Source organism: Urocampus carinirostris, chromosome 9 (assembly GCF_059441175.1).
Source record: "Urocampus carinirostris isolate Australia breed hairy pipefish chromosome 9, RoL_Ucar_1.0, whole genome shotgun sequence".
NCBI classification, from domain to species: domain Eukaryota; kingdom Metazoa; phylum Chordata; class Actinopteri; order Syngnathiformes; family Syngnathidae; genus Urocampus; species Urocampus carinirostris.
In genome coordinates this window covers 31,232,860-31,241,797 of record NC_142357.1, presented here as the reverse complement: position 1 = coordinate 31,241,797, position 8,938 = coordinate 31,232,860, and the positions used below count along the sequence as shown (strand labels likewise).

At 41.5% G+C, this 8,938-nt stretch overlaps 1 protein-coding gene across 3 annotated transcripts in view; it reads right to left on the bottom strand.

The window, feature by feature from the left end:
- Positions 1–201: 201 nt before the first annotated feature.
- LOC148360062 (D(1) dopamine receptor-like) overlaps positions 202–8,938 on the bottom strand; it is a 35,098-nt gene continuing 26,361 nt past the window's right edge. The window contains exons 2-4 of one of the 3 annotated variants that reach the window (XR_015851281.1): positions 8,302–8,653; positions 582–661; positions 202–451 (exon numbers count right to left, since the gene is read on the bottom strand). The gene's annotated coding sequence lies outside the window, so the exon portion shown is untranslated. The remainder of the gene's footprint in view (positions 452–581; positions 662–8,301; positions 8,654–8,938) is intronic. The other 2 variants (XR_015851282.1, XR_015851280.1) reach the window with 2 other exon arrangements.

Below are 8,938 nucleotides of genomic sequence, written 5' to 3'. Positions count from 1 at the left end.
ATTGGGTCCTGTCTCCGTTCCTGGCTTGTGACAAAAGGTTCAAAGGTACAGTGGAACACTTGTCATTGTAAATTATTTGGGTCACGGGCCTGTGCCGTGGCAAAATAATAATAACAAGTCAGTCTGCACTTTTGAAAAGGGACCACATTTCATTTTATTGTTATTATTAAAGTTTTATTTCCTTATTCTTCCCATAATAATACGTCCCAAAAAAAGGTTAGTAACAAAGAAGGAAATATAAATAAATATGGTAAATGAAAACAACATATTTTGACCTTTAAAGTTTGTCCTTTGCGACAGGCCGCTTGATTGCGCCGGCTAGTTGTTTCTCGTCTTTGCTCATGACACGGCTTTTGTGGTACGCCCACGCTCTGTTTACTGTTTACGCTGCAGCCTAGTGGCAGTGCCGTGTCGCCATTCGTCACTCGGGCTCCAGTGGAGAGAACGGCGCCTGTGACCCCACCACCGGAAAAAGGAGAGAGAGAACGGAGAGGGGAAATGACAGCAGGGATGGAGAGAGAAGGAGATAGCTCAAGTAATCAGTTTGTGGAAATGAGAATGACCTCATGTGCACAACATACACTGCCGGATTAGCTTTGCACCAAGATCCATGTACTGGAATTTGAAGTCCTCCAAGAATCTTTCATAGCACATGAAATCACTGTATGAACAAAAAAATTTAAATTATGTTACAGCCAATGGTAAAGATAACATGCTCGCTCTCTCTCTCTTTCTCTCTGTCTCTTTGTCTCTTTTTCCAACTCTCTCTCTCTCTTTCTTTTATTCTGTTCCCTTTTCTCTCGATCTATCACTCTTTCTGTTCTTCTTTTCTTTGTCTTTCTCTCGCTATTTATTTCTGTCTCTCTTCCTGTCTCACTCTCTATCTGACCCTGTCTCTTTCTCTCGTTTTTGCCTCACACCTCTCTCTTCTATTTCTCTATCTGTGTTTCCTTCTCTCTTTCTCCCCCTCGCTCTCTCTGTCCATTTTTTATCCCCTCCTTCTGTCTGTCTGTCTGTCTTTCTCTCCCTCTCTTTTTCTCCCCATCGCATTCTTTCTCTCTCTTCGTTCTTTTTACTTGTCCTTCTCTCTCTCATGTCTCTCTCTGTTTTTCTCTTTTCTTGTCCCCATCTGTCCTTCTACCTCTTTCCCTTTTTTTCTCTCTCTCGCCTTCTCTCTATCCCCATTAATCTACTTTTCCCCTCTATAACTTCCTGTTTCATGCCCTCTCTCTATCTTTCACAGTTGCCATGGCACCCAATTGGCCCCGCCATGTGGCACCAGCTGCAGCTTGTTGACGGATTGGCTCCCTGTCAGTATTGTCCTGTCACTCCCCTTTTGTCGGCCCGTCTGCAAATCTGTTTTTACATGGCAAGCCCTTTTTCACCTGTCCCGTTTTTTGCTCCTGTTTGTCCCCCGCTACAATCTGTTTTGATCTTGACCACGTCTGTTCTCCTGTCCCGAATAACGATCCGTTTTTGATCTCGACCACATCTACTCTCCTCTCCTGGCTTTAGACTTGTTTCCGATCCCGTTTTTGTTCTTCTATCCCGGCTACTGACCCGTTTTTTTCCGTTCCCGACACGCCATCGCTTGCCGCGTTCAGAGCGATGTGCTTCCCGCGTCCAGCATTCCCCGGATCGTGGGCCCAACCCTTTCCCTTTCTTCTAAAAAACTTGTGAGAAACGTTACGCTAGTGGGTCCTGTGTCCGTTCTGGTCCTGACACTCCCCTTTTCTCATGTCTCTATTTCATATCATCTCTCTTTCCCTCCTCTCACCCTCTGTCTCTCTATGTTCTTTGTCTCTGTCTGCCCTGTCCTAACTCCCTATATATATATATATATATATATATATATATATATATATATATATATATATATATATATATATTATATATGGTGTGAAAAAGATAATTTATTTGAATTTTTCAAGCATCCACACCGAGAATCACAGGCAAACATTTTTGTCGTACTTTCTCACACGAGATCAAATCTACACCACAAAAAGCCATTTACCAAATGGAAACGATAAGCCCGAACCAACAGCCTAGAAATCATGGCAAATTAAAGCAACGCTTGCCAAACCATTTCTTTCGCTGAGCATTTGTGCTGTTGTGTCATCATCTGGTACACTGCAGTTAAAATCCCTGCTTGTCTTTTTGAAAAAAAAATGACAATTTTGGGAAGCCTAACATATCTATTTATAAAACACATGACATGGAGGTGATTATACAAATGTTCTGCCAGTGTAATTGTTGAAAATTGCAACAAGCAAGGCGAGCGCCGAGACACTTTGTTTGCTTCGAGCTGTTTGTGAAAACTGCGCTTCATTATGTCGGCAACTTGCAAAGAAGTGTGGTCCTGGCTCCCTGGCATACTTTCAGTTTTTGGATGGAAGCACATACATGTGTGTATATAATCCATGATTAGCATGCAATTTGATTTGAGCGGTTTTTATCTTTCATCAGCATACTGCAGGAAAGTTATGCAAGATAACTTTAGTATTCGATTAAATGTTGTAAATTTTATTTTGTTATTGTGGTTTTCTGTTGTTAAGAACTGCAATGAATCACATAACTTTTTATTATTGTAGTTTTAAAGAGTGAGTGTGTAGTGTTTAAACAGTTGCTGTGAGAAAAAGCACAGATTAACTTTTTGAAAGCTTTTGGAAACACTTGGTGTTATGGTGAGACTACTTTACTCTTTTTTTAGCAAGTCATGTTTATTTGTATAGCCCCTAATCACAAAAATGTCTCAAAGGACTGCACAGGATTACAATGACACAATTACCTGATCTTAAACCAGCATGCGGGCAAGGAACAACTCAAAAACCTCAGTGTGAGGAGAAAAGAGAAACCTTGAGAAAGGACCTCATATGTGGAAATCCACCTTCCAGGATTGACCAGGGTGAATCACAATTAGCATTACTGTACACAGAATAGTAAACACTAGGTAAGATGTTGAAAATGTCCGGAAAGAGCATGACACCAACGACACCCCCAGCCTGTAAACTAGTCCAGAAAGTCTATGATGGCCACTAGGTAAACAATTGATAATATTACTGTACTACGCAATATTACATCCATTCCTTGTTGTTCATACAGTGAGAATCATTTTACTGGCATGATTACAAAGTATAATACAAGAAAGCACTATCCACGAATGCTTTAATTATTTAAGTTTCACTTGTGCCTGCTCATTTGGCGCCAGCCGCTGCGGGCTACCTGATTGGTTCCCTGTCCTTTTTTTAGCCCAGTCCTGTCACTCTCCGGTTGTCGGTCCATCAGCAAACCTCTGTTGTTACAAGGGAAGCATTTTGACCCTGACGCCTGCCTGCCCGTTCTTGCACCCGTTTTTCCACCTGTCCGTTCCAGATTTCCCCGTTTGTCTCCAGCTAAGACCTGTGTTTGATTCCGACCACGTCTGCTCTCCCGTCCCGGCTTACGACCCGTTTTTGATCCCAACCACTGTTTTCCGTCCTTGACAGTGCCATCTCCCGCTACGGAAGATCAACTTCCGAGTTCGGATCACGATCCGATTGCATGAGCAGCTTGCTTCCCGCATCCAGCGAGCACTGGATCACGGGCGCTGCCCTTCCTCTTTCTATCAATAAACTTGTGGTTAACGCTACGCATTTAGGTCCTGATTCCCTTCTGGTCATGACAGTTGCAGTACACAGACGATTTTCACGTTTTACTTTTCATCCAAATTAAGACACTTTTAACATGTATTTTAGACATCTTAAGATGCCTTCTAAAATATCCATCCATCCATTATTTTTTGAAGATCATGGCGGCGCGCAAGGACGCAGCGGCTCACAGCTCTTCAGCTAATTCTCTATTTATTACCGTTCTCTTGTCTTTTTTGCTTTCTTTTCTGGACACATGTGTGGCCAATAATACATATAGTTGGGAGGAACTTATACAATTGGGTCTGCGTCTAAATTTCTACTTTTCGGGCACTTTTTATATCACCTTTGATATACCGAAAGAGATACAAAGAGATTCGGGATCTCCGTGGATGGCCAACCCAATTTCGAAGCGACGGAGACGGCGTAGGGATCGTAAACAAAAGCGGGGCTGTCGCTCGGGCAACTGTGCTAAGCTAAGGGAGCTACATCAGCGAAACGGCAGAGAAGGACACGAAGATGATGGCATTGTGCCTAATTCCACCAATATTTCTTCATCGATCTTGCCTGTCAACCGACGCCTGAGACTCAACACGCCCGAACGGCGAAATCTTGTGAGGATCTCTACAAAGACTTCAGCTAAGTTAAACGATTCAGCTAAGCTAAAATTGAGTCTTTTAAATATTAGATCGCTTGCTCCTAGAGCTCTTCTTGTCGGTGATCTTATTCGTGATTACAAACGTTCATTTTTAAACAAAATAATGAAAGTCACAAGTGATGCAATGTGCATTGTACGGTGTGATACTCAAAATTTCGGAACAAAATAGTTTTTCCCCAGTGATTTTGGATCTAATATCAGTATTTTCACACAAACTCCGCTGCCCGTCATCGCTGAGGTCCAATTCATCTCCAAAGAGCAAGATGACACTGTACACCGAAAAACAACGGCAACCAGATGATGAAGGTGCTGTAACTCAGTCACATCAGGATGTTTCTCCTGCTACTGGCAACCATGGAAACCTCTGTTTTATATAGAGAAGCAACCCCTAAACCCAAAAACGACCTGGAAAGGATTCGGCCCTGCCAGGCTGTACCTGCCCAAGACACACCACAGGAAGTGTTGCCCCTACAACCCTGGCGGTCAAGGGATCCGTGGTCACAAGCATTCAACATGTTTGTCACTCATCTACTTAGTTTGAGACAAGGAAAAGAGAAATCAAATAAATTTACATCCATTTGTATAGCCTTTACTCGCAAAGTGTCTCAAAGGGATGCAAACACCACCATCACAACATCCCCTGATCTGAAACCTACATTAAGGAAAGGAAAAACTTAAAACAAAATAAAAAATATATAAAAAAATAAAAATAAAAAATATATAGGTAATAATAGAAATCATGGGCGGCACTGAGTGGTTAGCGCATCCACGGCACAGTTCTGAGGTCATGGGATCAAATCCTCATGTGCGGATTTTGCATGTTCTCCCCGTGCTACTGTAGGTTTCCTCCGGGCACTCCGGTTTCCTCCCACATTCTAAAAACATGCATGTCGGGTTAATTGACCGGTCCAAATCGTCCCTAAGTGTGAATGAACGAGTGCGTTGGCTGCGTTTGTGTGCCCCGCTACTGGCTGGCAACCAGTTGATGGTGTCCCCTGCCCACTGCCCGAAGACCCCCGCGACCCTACTGAGGATAAGCGGTGCAGATAATGGATGGATGTAATAGAAATTATGTGAAAAGTCCAGTCAAGAGCAAAGATAAACTTCCTGTCTCGTAATCCCGATTGAATCAGGAACTCAAAAACATTTTACACCGATTTTTAATCCAAAAATAGGGGAGCGTGTTACATACTAATGGCTTTATACACAAATAAATCTGGTATTTTTGACATGTTTGATTATAAAGGTATAATTAGGTATTTATTTACCCAGAAAATTCATATCTGACGCACTTAGGTTCAAGTCACTAACAAGCACCTGGCTAATTATGCTTATCCCGGGTGTTACGTGAGTTATTAAAAATGAATCTTTCTCCAGCTCAATTATGATCCACCAGTTGTGAATAATCCATTTTTAATTGGGGTTAGTACAGACATAGCAAATTGTTTGATTGCATTTGAATCCCCGGAGGACAAACGCGGTAGAGCGCGAACGATGAGCAAATCATTAGGCGCATTAGCGGGCTGCTAGCGCTAGCACGGGGCCCGCTTATTAGCGGTTAGCGCACGACAAACAAGAAGCGTCTTTCGTGATCGACGTGACAACAGGTCGACTTTGCAGATGGATGTAGCCTTTAAATGGTTGTTGTGTATTATTTAGCGCCTCTTAGTGGTACATTATTAATTAATACAATATAAAAGTGCATTACATACTTGTAGGTCAAGGAACTTGCGTTTATTTCACATAATATGAGACTCATCTAGAGCAAACTTGTCATGATTTCGGTGGCTGAACCTATTTTAACTCTACTTCTTGAAATTACAATGGGGTAGTAACCTAAAAGTAACATAGTAACGATATAGTAACAACATGATATGATTGTTATTTTAGGAAATGCATATAAATCCAGGACTATCTCCTTTGTTTTTGTGGTTTTCAGTGTGAGGTTGCCGATAGTCCTTTGACCCTTGTAGTCTGACTCATTCTCCAAATTGGTCACATTGACTCCCTGTAATTTGTATAGCACTTGTTTACTGTTAAACTAAACTAGAAAGCGAGATCTAGTGTTCGAATGCTACACACTGCCCCAGAGCCGGCCCAAGGCATAAGCGAGCTATGGGCCTGCTTAGGGCCTCACTACCGGTAGGGGGCCCCAAGAGTTGTTCATTGTGTGTCCACGCAAAAATACTTCGACAGAAATACAACAAAAATACTACAATAACTACAAAACTAAATATCAAATATAGTGCTTAAAAACAGGGACCTCGTATATTATTTTGCTTTAATTCTGAAAATAAAACATTGTATAGTATTACTACAAAAATACTACTGCAGTATTTGTCAAGCACCAGAACAGGATCAGGACCCAAACGCGTGACGTTTCTCACACTAGCCTTTTATTTTACGGGAAATGGGGAGTCATGCACGTTAGGCAGCAGTCTGGCATGAAATGATCGGAAGCCAGAGGCTGACGAGATCGATACCAATTGCCCGAGCAGATTTTGGACAGATGGGGTCAATACTGGACAGGACGGGACGGACACGATTCATAATGAAACAGGATATCGAAATAAAACTAGACAAAGTACACAGGAACGAAAACTGGAGAGAATAATAAACAGGACAAAAATAGACGGGAACGAAACTGGAGTACCGATATTAAACAGGACAAAAATAAACGGGAACAATACCGGACAGGAAATGCCAACAGGAAACAGGACCGAGTCAAAACCCACGTCTTGCGAGGCAGAGGTTCGTTGGCGGACTGACAAACGAAGAGTGAGAGCACTGGGTTTAAATAGACAGAAAGCCAATCTGTCAATGAGCCGCAGCTGGCGCCACACAGACGGGGCCAATTGGGCACCATGGCAACCGTGACAGTATTACAATATTACAACATGCTACAAAATTATTTACCCGTCCAATTGGGCACCATGACAACCGTGACAGTATTACAATATTACAACATGCTACAGAATTTTTTACCGGTAATATACAAAAAGACAATTACATTAATATTACAAAAATACTAAAGAAATATGACAGAAATAGTACCGTGGAAATACGACAAAAATCTTACAAAAATACTAATAAAATACTGCTTTGGGAATACATCACTTCTACTTTTACTGAAATACTAAATAAATATAAATACCCAATACTATAATATAAAAATACTAGGGAAATATTACTACAAAAATATATTACTCAAGGATTCCAACAGAAATACCGCAAATTTCACCCATAGCGATACTACAAAAATTCTCCTATGAAAATAACACAAAAATGCTACAAAAAACTACAGTAAACCAGTACTACAAAAATACTACAGAAATACCACAGATAGCCAACAAACATTTTAATATGGAAATACTACAAAAACAACAGAGATAATACAAAAATACTAAAAAATAATAATACGACAGTAATACTACAAAAATACTTCAAATATAGAACTACTGTAATAATCCAAAAATACTACGAAAATACCACAGATATACAACAACAAAAAATCTACTTTCACAATACAACAAAAATACTACAGAAATACTATTACGGAAATACTACATAAAAATCACTTCAGAAATACTACAAAAATAGTGCAAAGAGAAAACAACAGTAACACTACAAAAAAACTACTTAAATAAAAATCTCACTTCAGAAACACAAAAAAAAAAAACGAAACCCCCCGTAACAATAATACTTCAAAACTAAATAACAAATGAAGTGCCTAATTTACTATTGTACTTTAACTGTGGTCATTTCAAAGCCAATTTGATGAAACTATTTAAAAAGAAGTATAACATACCACATGCGGCCCCTGACAAATAGTTACCCACCCCTGGAGTAGAACATGGAATGAGTTCTGGTATGGATGCAAGTAATAGGGGGCCCCAAATCTAATTTTGTTCAGGGCCCCATGAAGGTTTAGGCCGGTCCTACACTGCCCCTTAAACCAGCTTCCTCTCACTTTCTTCTCCCCCCTTCTTTTCAAAGCCGCGGTCGTTTGATACTTACGTAAGGCGTTCTTTCCTCTCTCCTTGCCCCGTCTCAGTAAATCATTTCCCCGGAGCGCTTCGTTAGCATCATGCCACGTCGCCATGTCCGACATCACGTCCTCCATGTGCAGATCCGGGACGACAGCGGCACTTTAAAGAGCCTCCTAGAACCCCGGGAGGGAAAACCGGAGAGAGATTCTCCGTGTCGGTGACGTTTGGAGGGATACGGGTCGCGTTCCGGAGCAGGTGAAAGCGCCGGCGAGTCACAGGTGACCGCCTCGCTCGGCGGTCCGAGTCATTTGGGTTCTATTAATTGTTGATCCCTTCTGGCAGCTCGCTCATAAGGCAAGGACAGTGGAGGGTCCTGAGACCTGCATTTGTTTTACTGTAGTTATTCATCCGTCCATGAAAGACAAGCAAGGCTAATCAATCGTGAAGTCGTAGCTAGCGCAGTGAACATTGCATCCTTGCTCCTTGTTCTGTTGCTTGAGCTAGCATGCTGTTTTTAGAGATTTTAACACACATTTTAACCATGCTCCAATTATGATGATTTTTTTCTTCTTCCTTTTTTTCCTGTTTCCGCCGAAAATGAACTGAACTCGTGCAACCGCGATTCATTATCACCAAACCCATATTTGTCAGGACCAGAACGGAAA